Source organism: Eumetopias jubatus, unplaced genomic scaffold, assembly GCF_037043125.1.
Source record: "Eumetopias jubatus isolate StellerSeaLion01/CBP00866 unplaced genomic scaffold, mEumJub1_p1.0 scaffold_9, whole genome shotgun sequence".
Lineage (NCBI taxonomy): Eukaryota > Metazoa > Chordata > Mammalia > Carnivora > Otariidae > Eumetopias > Eumetopias jubatus.
The window spans coordinates 118273330-118291051 of NW_028274815.1; the positions used below are offsets into that span (position 1 = coordinate 118273330).

General features: G+C 44.6%; 1 protein-coding gene across 1 annotated transcript in view; it reads right to left on the reverse strand.

Annotated features, from left to right (window-relative positions):
- Positions 1-16318, reverse strand: part of NDRG3 (NDRG family member 3) — a 73335-nt gene extending 57017 nt beyond the window's left edge. The window contains exon 1 of the mRNA XM_028118749.1: positions 16236-16318. The gene's annotated coding sequence lies outside the window, so the exon portion shown is untranslated. The remainder of the gene's footprint in view (positions 1-16235) is intronic.
- Positions 16319-17722: the final 1404 nt, after the last annotated feature.

The following is a 17722-nucleotide window of genomic DNA, read 5'->3' on the forward strand; positions in this document are numbered from 1 at the left end:
AGGAACCATCTTGCCAGTACCAACCTGCGAGCCATGTGAGTGAGCTACCTTGCACGTGGATCTTCCAGCCCCAGTCAAGATTTCAGATGACTGCAGCCCCAGAGATATCTGACTGCAACCACATTGGAGACCTTAAGCCTGAACCACCCTACCAAGCCACCACCTGAATTCCTGACTCACGGAAAGTATGAAGAGTAACAATTATTCTGTTTTGGAGTGATTTGTTATATAGCAAAAGATAACTAACACAGAGACAGAGAAGACAGGAAAACACTTCTAGGAGAAGAAAGTAGTTAGAGAGGAGGAGACAGGGTAATGAGTCATAAATCTTTACTCCATCCCCCTGGACAGGGAGTCATGGGGAGGGGCTGCAAATACGGATATTGCAGACAAGTGATTCCCATCCAGACTTTAAAGCCCCAGGTTTCCTCCCCTCTGCCTTGGCCATGAACTCATCAGTCTGGAAAAATGCTAATTCAGTGAGTTGGGGATGTAGTTATTACCACTAAATGAGTACCCAGTGTGCAAAGCATTATGGAAGATAAAAAAAGGTCCCTGCTTTCCAGGAGCTTACTAGAGATGACAGCTATCTATAAAACTACAAAATGAGAAGTAAAAAGAAGGGGCATAATAGTTCAAAGAAGGAACAATTACTTTTGCTTGTGAGAACCACAAAAGCCTTCATAAAATATTAGTCTACTATATTAATTTATTTTTCTGTTTTTCCCTCCAGACATAGGATTACATGGCTTTGATTTACTTAGCTATGGAGAGGGTATGGAGTCTAGGCTACCTTTTAGCTATTACTGACCAATACATCAAAATAAATTCTGCTTCCAACTGTGACTACTTTAGAACAGACTGACAAAGGCCCTTTTAGCATTCCTTCTAAGAACCCAGAGGATACCAGTCAGGAACATTCCTCAAACTATGGACCCCACAGGCCAATCACAAGCACCCCAAACATCTGTGCCACTTTTTTTTTTTTAAAGATTTTATTTATTTATTCCACAGATAGACAGCACAAGCAGGCAGAGTGGCAGGCAGAGGGAGAGGGAGAAGCAGGCTCTCCGCCAAGCAGGGAGCCGGACGTGGGGCTTGATCCCAGGACCCTGGGATCATGACCTGAGCCGAAGGCAGCCGCTTAACCGACTGAGCCACCCAGGCGCCCACATCTGTGCCACTTAATAGAGCACAAGCCTGGTGATATTTAACCTCCAAAAGAACATGGTTCTTTTTCTCAGTTCCCAGGCAACCTATAAACTTAATTGAGCTACTGAATGACCAAAAGCTGAATTTTTGTTTTGTTTTTATACCACGTAATTTCTTTTTTTAAAAAAAGATTTTATTTATTTACTTGACAGAGAGCAAGAGCACAAGCAGGGGGAGCAGCAGGCAGAGGGAGAAGCAGGCTCCCTGCTGAGCAAGGAGGCCACAGGGCTCGATCCCAGGACCCTGGGACCATGACCTGAGCTGAAGGCAGACACTTAACCAACTGAGCCACCCAAGCACCCCTACCATGTACACTTCATAAGGGGATGAGGTGGCTTGAATCTTTCATCACAAATCTCAGCTGGCATTTGCAATTCTCTTTTACAATACCACTTTGACCCAATTAACCCAAAATATTGGCCTAACTGGGATCTATACTCGTTGTGTATTTTTATTTTTAAAGATTTATTTATTTATTTTGAGAGAGAGAGAGGGAAAGCGTGTGCACAAGCAGTAAGGGCAGGGAGAGGTAAAGGGAATCTCAAGCAGACTTCATGATGAGTTCAGAGCCCCACTCAGAGGCTCCTTTTTCCTATTATAAAGATAGTACGTGTTCACTTTAGAAAAAGTGAAATGAGGGGCACCTGGGTGGCTCAGTTGGTTGGGCGTCTACCTTCCGCTCAGGTCATCGGGCGCCCTACTTGGTGGGGAGCCTGCTTCTCCCTCTCCCTCTGCCTGCCGCTCCCCCTGCTTGTGCTCTCTCTCTGTCAAACAAACAAATAAAATCTTTTTTTAAAAAAAAGTCTCTTATAAAAAAAAGAAAATGTGAAATCACAGAATAATGAAAAGATATTTTACTCACAGTCCTTCCATCTAAAGACAACCACTGTTAACATTTTAGTCTAGGGCGCCTGGGTGGCTCAGTTGGTTAAGCGACTGCCTTCGGCTCAGGTCATGATCCTGGAGTCCCGGGATCGAGTCCCACATCGGGCTCCCTGCTCAGCGGGGAGTCTGCTTCTCCCTCTGACCCTCTTCCCTCTCGTGCTCTCTATCTCTCATTCTCTCTCTCAAATAAATAAATAAAATCTTAAAAAAAAAACATTTTAGTCTATTTCCACTTGTTCTTTTTTCCATATAAAGTGGTGATTTCCTGAAATTATTTTCCAATCTACCACTTTACTCCCTACTTTAATTCACTCACTTGAAAACAGGACCCTTCAAGATGTTAATTACTCAAATATAACTCCGTGTGGAGAGATATGTCAAGGAGCCTCAGGGCCAGAAGAAAGCCAGAGGTGCCCTCAGTTCCAAAGTGACTGGCATTCACCTAGTGTTCCCATGCAGATGAGAAGCCTGTCCCTATCAGCTGGGGCCAACGCAGACAATGCAGGACAGTGAACTGTTCCGGTATGACTTGGGAACTGGCAACAAGACATAGATATTTACCTTCCATGTTATAGGGGACCTACTGCATTCCTCCAGAGATTCAATTTTTGCTCAGTTCTCACTGTCCCAATCTCTTGCCAATAAGGAATTTTATAACACCTATAAGAAAACTAAGATCACGTGGTGGAAAACTCCATCTCCAGATCTCTCAGCTACACAGACTGGCTCCCTCCTGGGGATCTTTTAAGGCCTGCAGTTCCCTCATCTGCAGAAATGATAGGGCTGCCCGATTCCTTTTTTTTTTTTTTTTTTTTTTAAGTAGACTCCATGCCCAGCGTGGAGCCCAATGTGGAGTTTGAACTCACAACCCTGAGATCAAGACCTGAGCAGAGGGGCGCCTGGGTGGTTCAGTGGTTAAGCATCTGCCTTCGGCTCAGGTCATGATCCCAGGGTCCTGGGATCGAGCCCTACATCGGGCTTCCTGCTCAACGGGAAGCCTGCTTCTCCCTCTCCCACTCCCCCTGCTTGTGTTCCCTCTCTCGCTGTGTCTCTCTCTGTCAAATAAATAAATAAAATCTTTAAAAAATAAAACAAAACAAAAAAGACCTGAGCTGACATCAAGAGTTGGACGCCTGACCGAGCCACCCAGGTGCCCCAGGGCTCCTAATATACTTATAAAGCTGGAAGGGATTTTATAAACTGCAGTAGATAACAAAATATTCATCCTCTTTCCCAGTTGTAGGAGGCAGAGGGAGGGCTAACAAGTTAAAACCATCCATCCTCAAACTGAGGCAGTGAACCTGGTACCAAATGGCTAGAGAGTGAAAGAGAAAAAGTGTAATTCCTACTCTGTGCCAGGAATTATACTATAAGTACCCTATGTTTAATCCTCCTAACAATCCTCTCAGGCAGATATTTTCATTTCTTAGTTTAGAGATGATAAATTTAGGCTTAGATAAGTTAAGTAACCCTTCTAGTATCTCCCATCCATGTAAGTAATACAGCAAGAACGTAAAAACCTTTGATTTCCCCACTATCATATGTCTATGCCAGGCCCCATGGGCTGGTTGTAGGACCCTGGGCAAATTTCTTCCTCTCTACCCACAGGGGCACCTCCTTGAAGTAAAGGTAGTAGAAGCCTAGAGCAATCCTATACCACCATTGACTTGGAAAAGCCAGACTGAAGGTTTGAGTCACCGTATCAGTACAAGAACCCTCACTATCTCAGTAGTTAGCTGAAGACAAGGAGAAGATAGAATGAGGAGGGATAAGAGAAATAAAATTCCAGCTATTATTTGAGCTGAAACAAGAGCTATTTCTTGTTTGTTATTAGAACAGTGTGCCTCAAACCTCAATGTACAGACAACCACCTGGGGATCTTGTTTAGGATCTTAGCCCATCAGTTTGGAATGACAATCCAACATGTGACCTAATCAGCTGACGAGGAGAGACATCTGAGTTGAGGAGGTGAGTAACTGCAAGGCTTGATTATCAGCAAAAATCCTTAATAGAGATGAGGATGGGGGAGAAAAAGACTCTATTCATCTAATTTTATCCTGCTTATTCCCAAAAGGATTTCAGTAAATTAAATGGGATTTTAAAAAGATTCAACAACTGAGACCAACTAGAAGGGAAATACTAGAGAAAGAGAAGAGTTTAGTAGTTTGCTACAGAAATCCTAGCTGAAAGGTGACAAGTGTGATCATGCTACTGGAATCACAGAAAGAAAAAGGGACATCTGGGTACAAAGTTGGTAAAAATAGCATACAGTCAGAAAAGAGTCAGATTTGGCCAAGGTTTCCAGTTAGAAGGATAAAGAATAATGGTGCAGTGGGGGAGCTGAGAAGCAATAACAGAAAAATTAATGAAAAAAAATCAATGTACAAAGTTAATATTTGGGCCTCCAAGAGACCTGAGCATAGGCAGGAGTGAGTTAATGAGGAAAATCCACAGGCGCTTCCCAAACTAGAGATGAGGAGATGCCTCCTCATCAGCCCAGAGGCCCTGGGCTCTTCTGAAAGAAAACCTAGTGATGGGAAAGAAAGCAGAACCAGGGGGTGTCTGGGTGGCTCAGTCGGTTAAGCATCCAACTCCTGGTTTCAGTCCAGATCATGATCTCAGAGTCATGAGATCAAGCCCAGCACTGGGCTCTGTACTCAGTGCAGATTCTGCTTGAGATTCTCTGCCACTCTCTCTCTCTTGCCCCCTCCTTCCCCCGCAACCAACTCGAGTGTGCAGGCTCTCTTTCCCTCTCTCTCAAATAAAAAAAAGCAAGCAAGCAAGCGGAACCAGTAAGACACAAAGGAAAAAATGCTCAGAGATACAAGAAGAAAAGCAAAAATATGATGTCAAAGAAGTCAAGGGGAGAAGGGAGATTTATATGGAAGAGGAGGAAAATTCCGATGCAGCTGGTAGGGGGGAGGATCAGGACTGAGAAAGGACCGTTATCTTTTGACAGTGAAAATCTAGGGAAGGGAGGTTCAGTTCTCCATGCTAAAAAGCCCATGACTTTGTATATCACTTTGTAGAAATATAGAAACTCATATTTCTGAACTGAAAGGCAAGGAAAAATGTTCCCAGGATGACCAGGAGAGACACCAGTGTTCTCTGATACTCAGACGGCACTGAGAGGACGTTTAAAGATCATCAAGACCTCGGACTTAAATTTTGCATCACAACTCTGAAAAAGAAAACAGAGAAAAGTGTAGGGGCTCTGGCTGAAGTGCTGATGAGACTGCTAGGGTTCTGCAGAATACAGTTTAAAGTCCAACAATATAGTGCAAGCTTTGTTCGCTCAGAAAAAATGGACACCCATGTTCTTCCAGTTTGGGAAAGAGCCCATAAACACATCAAATGTGGACTCTGGACCTAGGTGGGCCCCTACTTAGTTGAGTGGCACTGGGCAAAGCATTTTCCCTTTCCAGGCTTCAGCTTCCTCATCAGTCAAGGGAAGAGACTGGGTAGGATGACCTTTTTGGCTCCTGACCGGACTGACATTCTGCAACTCAGAAGTTCCCTTTAATGTAGTACTTTACATTAGTCCCCAGAGCGAGTGCTCCATTCTGCAACTCTTCAGTTCTTACTACAATCTTAGGAGATCCACACCCCCATTACCAACTTGATGAGGTTCAACAACTAACTGAAGGTCACTCAGCAAATCAGCAGAAAGGTGCAACTGGACTGATCACAGGGGCATGAGGCTCTCAGGCTTTTACCTCACCCTGCATTTTGTCTATTTAGTCAGAGAAAACTCACTAAGATTTCCAGTCCTTAAAAAACATTGCTTTGTTACTTGAAAAAGACAATAAGGGAGTACACATAGTATTGGCTAAACTACATGCTGTCTTGTTTTGTAGCTTGCCCCATGACCACAGTAATTTGTCTGGCCTTCGTCAGGCTTTGCCAGGATGTACTGACACCAGGTCACTAGTTTGTATTCTAAGGGCAAAGTTAATCACTTTGGTTTTGGCAAGACTGCAGACAGGCAACCAAAACAGAATGAAGGCAGCAAACAAAGGCTTACTGAGGAGAACCAGCTAGATAGAAGGGGTCAGCTGGTGCTGAAGTAGTTATGGCTGAAAAGCTGCAGGAAGTGAGAAGGTAGACAGTGGTGCTTCTACAGCAAGCTGACTCACATCCTCTCTTTTTACATATAAACCACTGTCTGAATGAGTAATTATTATAGCACCTCACAATTACAAAGCACCTTTACATCTAACATCTTGTTGGATTATCAGGATGGCACTGTGAAATACAACCCTGGCACACTGGCATCATCTCTAGGACACAGATGAGGACTCGGAGGCTGAAAGAGGTGAAAGACAGCAACACCACACAACTAATACATGCAACAGCTAGAACTGAATCCCAACGGTCTCGGACCCCAAATGCTCCCTCTATGCTCTATAGTCCCTGTATCACACTGCCTCCCAGGTTATTACAGATGAAAGATCTGGAGGGTGAAAAGGAGAGAAATTTAGCTGAGTGCCTCACTGCATCCACCCCAAGATGAAGACTTTTTTTTTTTTTTTTAATTTGACAGAGAGAGAGTAGAAGCAGAGGGAGCGGCAGGCAGAGGGAGAGGGAGAAACAGACTCCCTGCTCAGCAGGGAGCCCGATGTGGGGCTTGATCCCAGGACCCTGGGATCGTGACCTGAGCTGAAGGCAGATGCTTAAGCATCTGAGCCACCCAAGTGTCCCAAAGACCTCTTTTTTTTAATGATTTTTTCTTAAATTTTATTTATTTGACAGAAGGAGAGAGAGTACAAGCAAGGGGAACAGCAGGCAGAGGAAGAGGGAGAAGGAGGCTCTCTGCTCAGCAGGGAGCCCGATGTGAGGCTTGGGGCTCCATCCCAGGACCCCGGGATCATGACCTGAGGAGAAGGCAGACGCTTAATGACTGAGCCACCCAGGAGCCCCTGAAGACCTCTTTTTATCTCTGGCCCAAATTACACTGAGCAGTTACAATCAGGCCACAGGTGTAGGATTAAACCCTATGAAGTTAACAAGAAAGCACAGGTTTGGGACTGAATTCATCTTCAACCATTAAGTCCACTGAGTAAGGGAGATTAAGTCTATAAACAAATCACTACAGTTCAAAGCAGTGTAAACATAAGCCTGTGAACTGGACAAATTCTAAGGCAGTTAGTTTCTCAATCTCAGCACCACTGACATTTTGGGCCAGGTAATTCTTTGTTGTGGGGGACTGTCCTTGTACATTGTAGAATATTTAGCAGCATTTCTGGCCTCTACCCACTAGATGCTAGTAGCACCCTCCTCAAACCACTGTGACAACCAAAAATGTCTCCAGATGTTGCCAATCCTCTGGGGGGCAAAACTGCCCCAACTTGAGAACCACTGCTCTGAACGTTATGGAGCTAATTTAGGGCAAAGGTAGGTTAATGCAGGTTGTGGGTGCTGAAAAAAAGTTTCATGGAGGAGGTAATATTTGAACTGGACCTTGAAGAAGGGATTAAATTCCTGTAGATGAGGATGAGAGAAGGATAAAAAAAGAAATCACAGAAAGGGAGGAGAACTTAAAAGCAAGAAAATGAGAAAGCACAGGTATGCTGGAAAATGTCCCAGTTTGGCAAAAACAGTAGTTTCCTATTAGGAGTAAGAGATAAAGCTAAAAATGCCCATTGGAGGGTGCCTGGGTGGCTCAGTTGGTTAAGCGGCTGCCTTCGGCTCGGGTCATGATCCTGGGGTCCTGGGATCGAGTCCCACATTGGGCTCCCCATGCTCTGCGGGGAGCCTGCTTCTCCCTGTGCCTCTGCCGCTCCCCCTGCTTGTGCGCTCGCTCTCTCTCTGTCAAATAAATAAAATCTTAAAAAAAAAGCCCACTGGAGTCAGGTCATAGATAGCTATCCATCAACTGATAGTTACAAGATATACACACATAATGAGAGCGCAACAATACAAGATATCCACAGATGTTTTAACAGCATACAAGTCAAACCAGTGGTATTTCCATCTGTCCCATGTCCCCAAGAGGAATAATGCTTGAGTATCATGTCTTAACGTTGCATCTAGTGTTCACTGCATTTAGCACTAAATGAAGTTTGGAACCAGTGCAGAGGAGAAATGAGCAAGGACTGGGGTGATCCCAAAGGAAGTAACAATGATAGGCCTTGAATGGATAGGTTTTGTATAGCTGAATGGGAGGAAAGGACATTCCATGTGAGCACATCAGGTTGGGAAAGAAAGAAATGTGAACAACATCCAGGAGACAAGAACCATGTGGCTGGAAAGAAGACAGGGCTGGTTAGAACACATGAATTAGACTTTACTGTGTGGACAGTAAAAGTTCCTGAAAAAAAGAATAACACAGTTGTTTAAAACGTGGTCATCTTGTCCAGTTGTTCTCTTAGCTACACATCAGAAAGACCTGAGAAGCTTTGAGGAACATCAATACCCAGGCTCCAACCCTAAACATACAATTTAATCAGGCGAGGGAAAGCCCCAAGTATTGTTTTTAAAGTTCCATGGTCGGGGGGGGGGGGGGGGCGCCAGGCTGGCTCAGTTAAGCATCTGACTCTTAGTTTTGGCTCAAGTCATGATCTTGCATTTGTGGGATTCGGCCCTGTGTCGGGCTCTGCACTGAGCGTGGAGTCTGCTTCAGATTCTCTTTCCCTCTGCTTCTCCCCCTGTTTGTGCACTCTCTAATAATTAAATAAAATTAAAAAAAAAAGTTCCATGGGTGATTCTGTATGCAGCCAGGGCTGAGAACCAATGGTCTAGAGTCAGGCCTTCATCCTCAGATAAGAAAAGAGGCTTAGAAATTTAAGTGATCTGGGGGCACCTGGGTGGCTCAGTTGGTTAACTGACTGCCTTCTGCTCAGGTCATGATCTCAGGGTCCTGGGATCGAGCCCCGCATCAGGCTCCCTGCTCAGCGGGAAGCCTGCTTCTCCCTTTCCTACTCCCCCTGTGTGTGTTCCCTCTCTCGCTGTCTCTCTCTGGCAAATAAATAAAATCTTAAAAAAAAAAAAAAAAGAAATTTAAGTGATTTGCCTAAATTCACATGACCAACTGGGTGTGGGGCTGGGAGTGGCACCTGGATTCCTATTCCAGGCTCTGAAAGATATCGCAGAGGACTGGGCAAAATTCCATACTCACTCTATAAGCACAATTATCTGATGACTTGGCTCTTAAGTTTTGCCAGGGTTAAAGCCTGAATTAATCTAATCATAAAACTATTGACTTAAGCACCCCCTTTAGTGTCTAGGGTAGTGGATGTTAGTTTCTTTGCTGTCTCCTGGGGGCCCTTAGGAAAGGGTCTCAGGAGACTCTCCAGAAAGCCAGAAAAACAAGCCAAGCCACCCAGCTCCACGGAAGAAACAATGTTTAAAACACAGCTCACTGACCTTTTTACTACCTAAAGGAAAGTCGGGGTTACTCTCCACCAGAAGAAATACGCTCAGGGGCGCTATCACATAAGCAAAGGTTGGGGGGCGGGGAAGTGATCAAAGGCAGCTGCTAAAGCATGCTCACAGACCTTCATTCTAACAGAAACACCCCTGCTGGTCCTCAGCCCTGGAAAGGCCATCTGCACACCTTGCATTTTTCTCAAAAGAAAACAGCAGCACCCCCTACAACAGGCCCACCTTCCTGTTGTGTGTCACTCCTTATTCTGGCATGGCAGCAGGTGGTAAATAGGTTTGCAGAGACTGCTAAGCTGGGAATCTGAGCCTGAGCTGTATAATCATCCTATTCATTCCAGGGTACTGGTACAGATAACTACTGGAACACAGCAACACCCATCTAGGGTCCTTCTTTTAATCCCAGACACCCACCAACCAGGTGAAGCTCTAACACAGTGGTCACACTAAAGTAAGTCTAGAAGCAGAAGCACTTCCCTCTGTCTTCCACTCTTGAAGGATGCAACTCAGGATAGCAGGAAAACTGCTGGCAAGGCTCTAATACATGCTCTTGGGATGGGATCTGGATTCCCATCAGCTATAAGACAGAATCCCTGAAAACAATTTGTTCAAGACAGCCTGAGTAGAGACAAAGGACAAACAAGGGCTGTAAGATGTGGTAACTCAATACTCATACGAACCTAATACACTGAACCAGGTAACACGATAAGCACTTTATCCATTCATTGTTTCATTTTATTTCCCAACCCATTTATAAGATAGGTACTATAACCTTCCCCCACTTTACAGATAAAGAAACTGAACTTGAACATCCTGCATCTAGAGCCTGGGCACGCCTCTATAACCAATTTTCTACTTGATGCCAGCTAATTATTAATTCTGCTTATTTTTTCAGGTTTGGCTACCGGAGTTTACCAGGATCTTAATGACCAAAGAATTCTTTTTTTTTTTTTTAAGATTTTATTTATGTATTCATGAGAGACAGAGAGAGACAGAGAGAGGGGCAGAGGGAGAAGCAGGCTCCCAAGGAGCAGGGAGCCCGATGTGGGGCTCGATCCCAGGACCCTGGGATCATGACCTGAGCCGAAGGCAGACGCTTAACCATCTGAGCCACCCAGGCGCCCGACCAAAGAATTCTGAAAACTAAAAAGCACCCTACAAAGTTGAGGTATTATGATCATTATCACCTTAATAGGAGTGCCCTGCACCCTGGATGTATCTGAAAAGCAATCTATCCTACCCAATCTAATCACCCAGTTATATTTTAGTTAACACCCTGTTAAAACTATTCCCAACACAAAGACTCAAAAACAAGCAGTATCTACAAAAGTTGAAGAATGACAGGAGGCGGGGCGCCTGGGTGGCTGAGGTCATGATCCCAGGGTCCTGGGATCGAGCCCCCACATCACGCTCCCTGCTCAGCGGGAAGCCTGCTTCTCCCTCTCCCACTTCCCCTCCTTGTGTTCCCTCTCTCACTGTCTCTGTTGAATAAATAAACCTTTAAAAAAAAAAAAAAGAGTGGCAGGAGGGGACCTGTCTCCAGAGCTTTCTCAACTGCAGAAATAAAGAGACAATAGCCTGATTCCTCTCTTCTCCTCTATCTGCCAAATTTCACATAAAATGGCTTCTGAGCTCAAATCTCATAATTTAAAAAAGTATTCAACTTTTATCCATAAGTTGAAAGTGCAGGCTTAAAAATGTACAAGCACTGTAAGGATAAAACTGTCTTTTTTTTTTTTTTTTTGAAGATTTTATTTATTTGACAGAAAGAGACACAGGGAGAGAGGGAACACAAGCAGGGCGAGTGGGAGAGGGAGAAGCCAGCCTCCTGCTGAGCTGGGAGCCTGATGCGGGCTTGATCCCAGGACCCTGGGATCATGACCTGAGCCGAAGGCAGATGCATAATGACTGAGCCACCCAGGCGCCCAAAACTGTCATTTTTAATAAACTATGTCTGTTTTGAAAGCAAATGATATTTCTAAGAAGATTACCATATGACAATTACCAATTAAATGAAAAGCTGACAAGACTTCTAACCTTAAGATATCATTATAAACAGGAAGCAACTGGGCGCCTGGGTGGCTCAGTTGGTTGGGCGACTGCCTTCGGCTCAGGTCATGATCCTGGAGTCCCGGGATCGAGTCCCACATCAGGCTCCCTGCTCAGCGGGGAGTCTGCTTCTCCCTCTGACCCTCTTCCCTCTCGTGCTCTCTATCTCTCATTCTCTCTCTCAAATGAATAATCTTAAAAAAAAAAAAATAGGAAGCAACTTCATACAGTTTTTATGAGCTCCATACAATTTTCCTTATCCTGATTTATTGCATTAATGAGGGTTTAGGCTATCAAACTCACAGTTCCTACAACACAACAACTATGGCCCCCAGGCCTGAAACAGCATTATCTTTAAAAAGATACTGCAAAACCTGTAACAACAAAAAACAAAATAAGAGGTAATAAAATAAAGTGTAAAGAATGGCTGTATCAGAAATTTATACTTGATAAACTGAAAACTCAAACTAGACTGTGGACATTTTTAAGTGGTGAGGGGACTATAGTCAAAAATGTAGCCAAAGCCTGGGGGAAGCCACCCCTTTACTTGGGAAATGAATTTTCATTTTCTATATTAAATCTCTGAGGAAGATAAAAAGTACAAAATCTAAACAAAAAGCTGGGGAAAACACCTACTCCATATCATATGTTCTTTACCAAGTTTAATAGCGCAGGCTGTTTGGTAATGTAATTAGTGTTTATATAGAAGTCACCTCAGAATGCAGTGAGCCACATTTCCTCCAAAGTACACCCCATTTAGCCATCAACAATGGATATTTACTTAGGACTAAGAATATGTCAAACTGTGAGGTGTTATGGAAAACATGACAGAATTGTACCATCCCTTCACTGAAGAAATAAGATGAAGATACAATACCACTCATTTCTGCATGGCATTTAAGACAACCTCCGTATGTCTTAGTTAATTTCCAATTAATAAAAGAGTAATTGATGTGGCAAAATTGAAGATAAATATTATAAATACAATAAAATTAGCATTGTGGTTAAGAATAAAAATTTTCATTATTAAAGAAAACCCTGAAATCTGGTAAATACCCTCAATCTAGGTTAAGTTTTTGTGTGCTATTATTATCAGTCTCTTAAAAAGGGAGGGGGGACTTGATTTAAAAAGGTCTTTCAGAATAGACAACTTGACACTCAGTTCTGCAGTAAACCCAATCAAAATGTTATCAATCTTTGGATCTGGAAGTCCTTGAAGCACCTTTTCCTTTTATCATCCCTGTTCAGGCTTGCCAATTTTTCTTCCAGAATCTCCCATTTGCCCTTTCTTTCTCTTTCTATCCTCACTTCTTGCCTGCATTTGCTCATTCACTCATCATTTACCAAATGCCTATCATCTGCCATGCACAAAGCTAGACCCTTATCCTTAGGAAGCTCACATGACACTATGTAGAACTGTTATCTGCCCATCTCCATGACTGGACTGCAAGCTTTAGCAAAGGTTTTGTATTTCCAGAACCTAGTAGCATCTGGCATACAGTCTAAAAATGTTTATTGTATGACACTAGATTACTGCAGCAAGCTCTTTTTAAATCCATAAATATTTATATCTTCAAAAAGGACTCTTACTTTTCTTCCCTTTTTAATACAAAAGGAATACGTGTACAATGCAAAAGTAAGATAGAAAGGTACAGAATACAAAGTGAATTCTCCAACCCCCTAAATCCTACTTCCATGAGTAGTGACTACTATTACAGTTTGGAATCTATCTTTCCAGAGCTTTCCTATCCTGGTATATAACACACACTTTTATACTTTTTTAGAATAAGTTCTCTGACAGTTTCCGACTCTAACTTCTCAACTTTCAAATCCAGTTGAAGTTCTCAGTGTTGTCCCTGGATTAGATGCATCAGCATCATCTGAGAATTTGTTAGAAATACAAATTCCCGGGCGCCTGGGTGGCTCAGATGGTTAAGCGTCTGCCTTCGGCTCAGGTCATGATCCCAGGGTCCTGGGATCGAGTCCCGCATCGGGCTCCCTGCTCCTTGGGAGCCTGCTTCTCCCTCTGCCTCTCTCTCTCTCTCCTCTCTCATGAATAAATAAATAAAATCTTTAAAAAAAAAAAAGAAATACAAATTCCCAGGCCCCACTCTGGACCTACTAAATCAGAAACTCTGGAAGTGGGGCCCCCCACAGTATGGTTTTATTTTTTAATTGCTTAGTAAGCGCCACGCCCAACGTGGCTTGAACTCACGACCCAGAGATCAAGAGTTGCGTGCTCTACCGACTGAGCCAGGCAGGCACCCTCTAAAATCTGGGTTTTAAAGTCTTCAGGTGATTCTAATGCATACTAAGGGTTGAGAACCACTATTTTAATCCCAAGCCACCCTAGCCAAGCCAGGGTTTTTTTTTTTTTTACCATCCTACTTCAAAATGACTTGATGTTTCCTTTCAACTTCAACTGTGTATGATTTTATGAAATGTCTCATTATATTGTCATATTGTTGCTTATAATGCTATCATACCAATTTTTAGACTTGACTTGAGTTACAGCTAGATATGGTGTTTCCCAGTTAGCTAGGAGGCTCTTTTAAAAGGATATTTTATTCAATAAATTATTCAATTGAAAATCGTATACCATGCTTTATATACAGTAACAGCTTGACATATTTGCAGAGAATTATTTGGAAAAGCTCTTTAAAAAGCTTCATTTCTGTAGAAAACCTATACATAGATCTGCCTCCCAAAGAGCCCTTTGAATACTTATTACTGCAAATAGTATGAAGCGATTTAAGAAAAAAATTCCAGTTACTCTGATAGCACCAAGGGTTGTCTGCCACATAAGGCAAAAGAATGTAAAAATTCTCACATGTATCTAGGGATAGACTGAAAGGCGGTAAGCCTCAGGCTACCTTACTGCAACATGCAAATAAAAACTGCCCTGTACACTTATGTGGCATACACCAACTCCACTGTTGGGGATAAATAGGCTTCTTGATGCAACACCCTTATCTGCAAATTTACAGAAACAGGGTGGAATGGAGACCTCTGAGTGACAGGTCAGATTCAACCAGAAGCTGAATCTAAAGGAAAGGACAGCAAAGAGAAAATGAAGGGCAAGGAGGAGGAACAGAAGGGCAGCAGGAAAACATCACTCTGAGTAATGAAAAGGAGCAGTGGAAATTCACAGAGTCTTTACCAATGCCTACTATGAACCAAGCACTTGGAGCTGCAAAGCAGACCTGACCTCAAGGGGCGAATAGTCCTGAGGGTAAGACTGAAGCTTCTACCCTACTGTGTACGTGTGTGATTCTAATTGGGAAAATCAAGCAAGGAAGACTTCACAGAAAAGGTGGTGAGTTAATGGAGCTTTGAAGTGTATAGGAAGCTTTCCTAAGGGAGAAAAAAAGACACCTGAGCTAGTTATTTTGGGGAAGAAACATTCACATATTTTTACAGCTGTTCCTTTGGGACTTTAAATCATGGAGGCTTGCTTGTATTCACCACCACTTTGTCAATGCCTTCTTTCTCTTACTTTATCTTAAATACTGAGATGTTCAAGCCCAGCGTTGGAACAGAGCCCAAAAGCCCCAGAATGAGGGGAGTGCTCGCCAAATTTGCTCTGTCACCTCCAGATCCCGCCAGCCCAGCTAGCCCAGTCCTGCTCTCCTGGCAGCCAGAAAAGGAAGACTAATTATATCCTCTGCGGGGCCAGACTGGGGGTAAACTTTGGATGCGGGCAGACAAGGCTTATCCTTGTTCTGCCAGTGAGGTACCATGAGAGAGCTTCCTTGCCTCCTAAGCCAAGAGGTTCTAGTCTGTCTACCTGTGACATGGAGGCCAGCTTCGAGGGGGAGGGGGGGAAGCTGGGGACGCACTGGATTGGGAAATGCTGAGGTATTAAGTGAGATAATCATCATAAAATGTTTAATAATATCCCTGGCACACGGCAAGCATTGGATGAAGGTGAGCTTTTATCAACAACACACTACTACTATTATTATTATTACAGTAACACCTCAATTATACTCCAACAAGATACTGTTTTCACAGCCTACTTTTATGACGTTGAAGCAGCAACTCCAGAGATACAAGTGTATTTCAAAAAATTTTAAAGGTACAAGATCAAATTCTAACTGTACTGGCCTGAAAGCCCGAGACCCTGACTTCAAGAGCTAGCCCTTGCCCCTATCAAGCGCGTGACCTTGGGCACGGCACTTCACCTGTGCCTCAGTTTCCTCATCTGTAAAGTGGGGCTAAGAAGCCCCTCCCTCGCACGGTCATCGTGGGGTCCAGCCCGAGGGTACTCCTCGCTGCCCCGGGGTCGCACGCACGCAACGCGAGCTCCCGGCCCACCTTTCAAGCTCCCTGGCTTCGGGACGGGCGGGGTAGGTGAACGCCCGACCCAAGGCCCACCGACCTATGCCGCCTGTTCGGCAGGAGCGGGAAAGGGGGGCGCGCTTAAGGTGCGTCCCTGAGACCGAGGGGGTCGGGCGCCCGCACGCTGTCATCGGCGGCTTCGTTGCCAGGCCCCGAAGCCCCGGCGCGGGGAGCGGCTGAGGGAGGCCGGGCTGACCCAGGTCCCGCCGGCGGGGAGAGCGAAGGGCGCAGGGGGACCCGGAGGAGGCTGGCACCGCGAGCCCCCGCGCGCCGCGGAGATGAGGCGCGGAAGGAGAAAGCACGGGGAGCGACGCCCCCGCAGGCAGCGCCTCGCGTCCCCAGCGGGCCAGGCTGAGGCGCTCACTCACCTGAGGCGCGGGCACCCGCCAGCAGTGCAGCAGCGGCAGCAGCAGCAGCGGTGGCGGCTGTGAGAGGGGCGGGGAAGGCTCTGCGGCCGCGCAGGCGCGCTGAGGGTGCCGGGGCCGCGCAGGCGCGCTGTGCCTGCCCCCTCGGGAACTACCGAGAAGATGGTGGCTGAGCCGTGAGGGCCCTGTGGCGCCATCTTGGCTGTAGTTTTTCATGTTGCGGAGTCTCCCGGGAGAACCTAAAACTAGAGCGGCCCGGAGGGAGGGGCGTTGAGTGCTGCGTCTGGCCCGCCTCCTCCCCTTCCGCCAAATCAGATCCTAATGAAGCTCTTAAGAACAACAGCAAAAAAAAAACTCTTGCAAGGCAAGGAAGGCATCCTCCTTTTACGTGGATCCAGAGATGTACCCAAGGGCACATAGCCTAGCACAGTGCTTGGCTTGTGGGAGGCGCTTACCAAATTTTTGGTGAATGAGTACAGTTAACTGAAGAACTAGAATCCAAGATTCAGGGCTCCTAATTCCCAGTCCTCCATTCTATCTCTATTACAACTGCCAGCCACACCACCTCCTTTCTTGGGTGCCACAGAGAAATGGAGTTTTGGTGTGTGTTTTGTTTTTTTTTTAAGATTTTTAATTTTTTATTAGAGAGAGAGAGGGAGAGTACGAGCAGGCAGAGGGAGAGTGAGAGGCAGGCTCCCCGTTCAGCAGGGAGCCCAACGTGGGGCCCGATCCCAGGACCCTGGAATCATGACCTGGGCCGAAGGCAGTCGCTTAATCTACTGAGCTACCCAGGCACCCCCGGTGTGTTTTTGTTTTAAGAACGTTTACAGATTAAGCTTAATGACCCAACGATATAACACCAAAATATACCAGACATAATACCCTCCCTGAAAGAGATTCTTGGTTAATCTCACTGACTAAAAACTAAATTAGGACAAACGGAAGGAATTTTACCAAACATGTCAAGGACAGCAACTGTCTGTAACATTGTTACTCGTCAAGCACAATTCCTGAAGGAAACTTGGGAAGAGGGGAAACTGAAGTTAACTGAGCACAGACTTTTATGATTTATCTGTTAACACAGAGTGCCAAATTGGTTCTACTATCTCTATGTCCTTGGTTAGATTATTAAGCCTCTGACTGCTTGAGTTCCTCATCTATAGTGACAAAAAAATACAAGCTACCTAAGTTGTGGTCTGTATGCATGTAAAATCCTTAGAGCTTATAAGTATTATTTTTCTATGCTCTATCTTATTTGGCTGTTGAAGATGCAGACAAAAACACATTTTACCCTTGAGTTTGAACAAATTCTTACAAACAAAAAATGCAATATGATGTAATAAATAAAATGACAGAGGGTCCAATCACCTGGGAGAGGTGTGATCTATCCCCATTTTACAGATGAGTAAATTTGAGCATAAGAGATAAAGATTCACTTCAAACTCTTTCCATTATACTACTCTGCTTCTGAAAGAGTAGGCAATTAACAC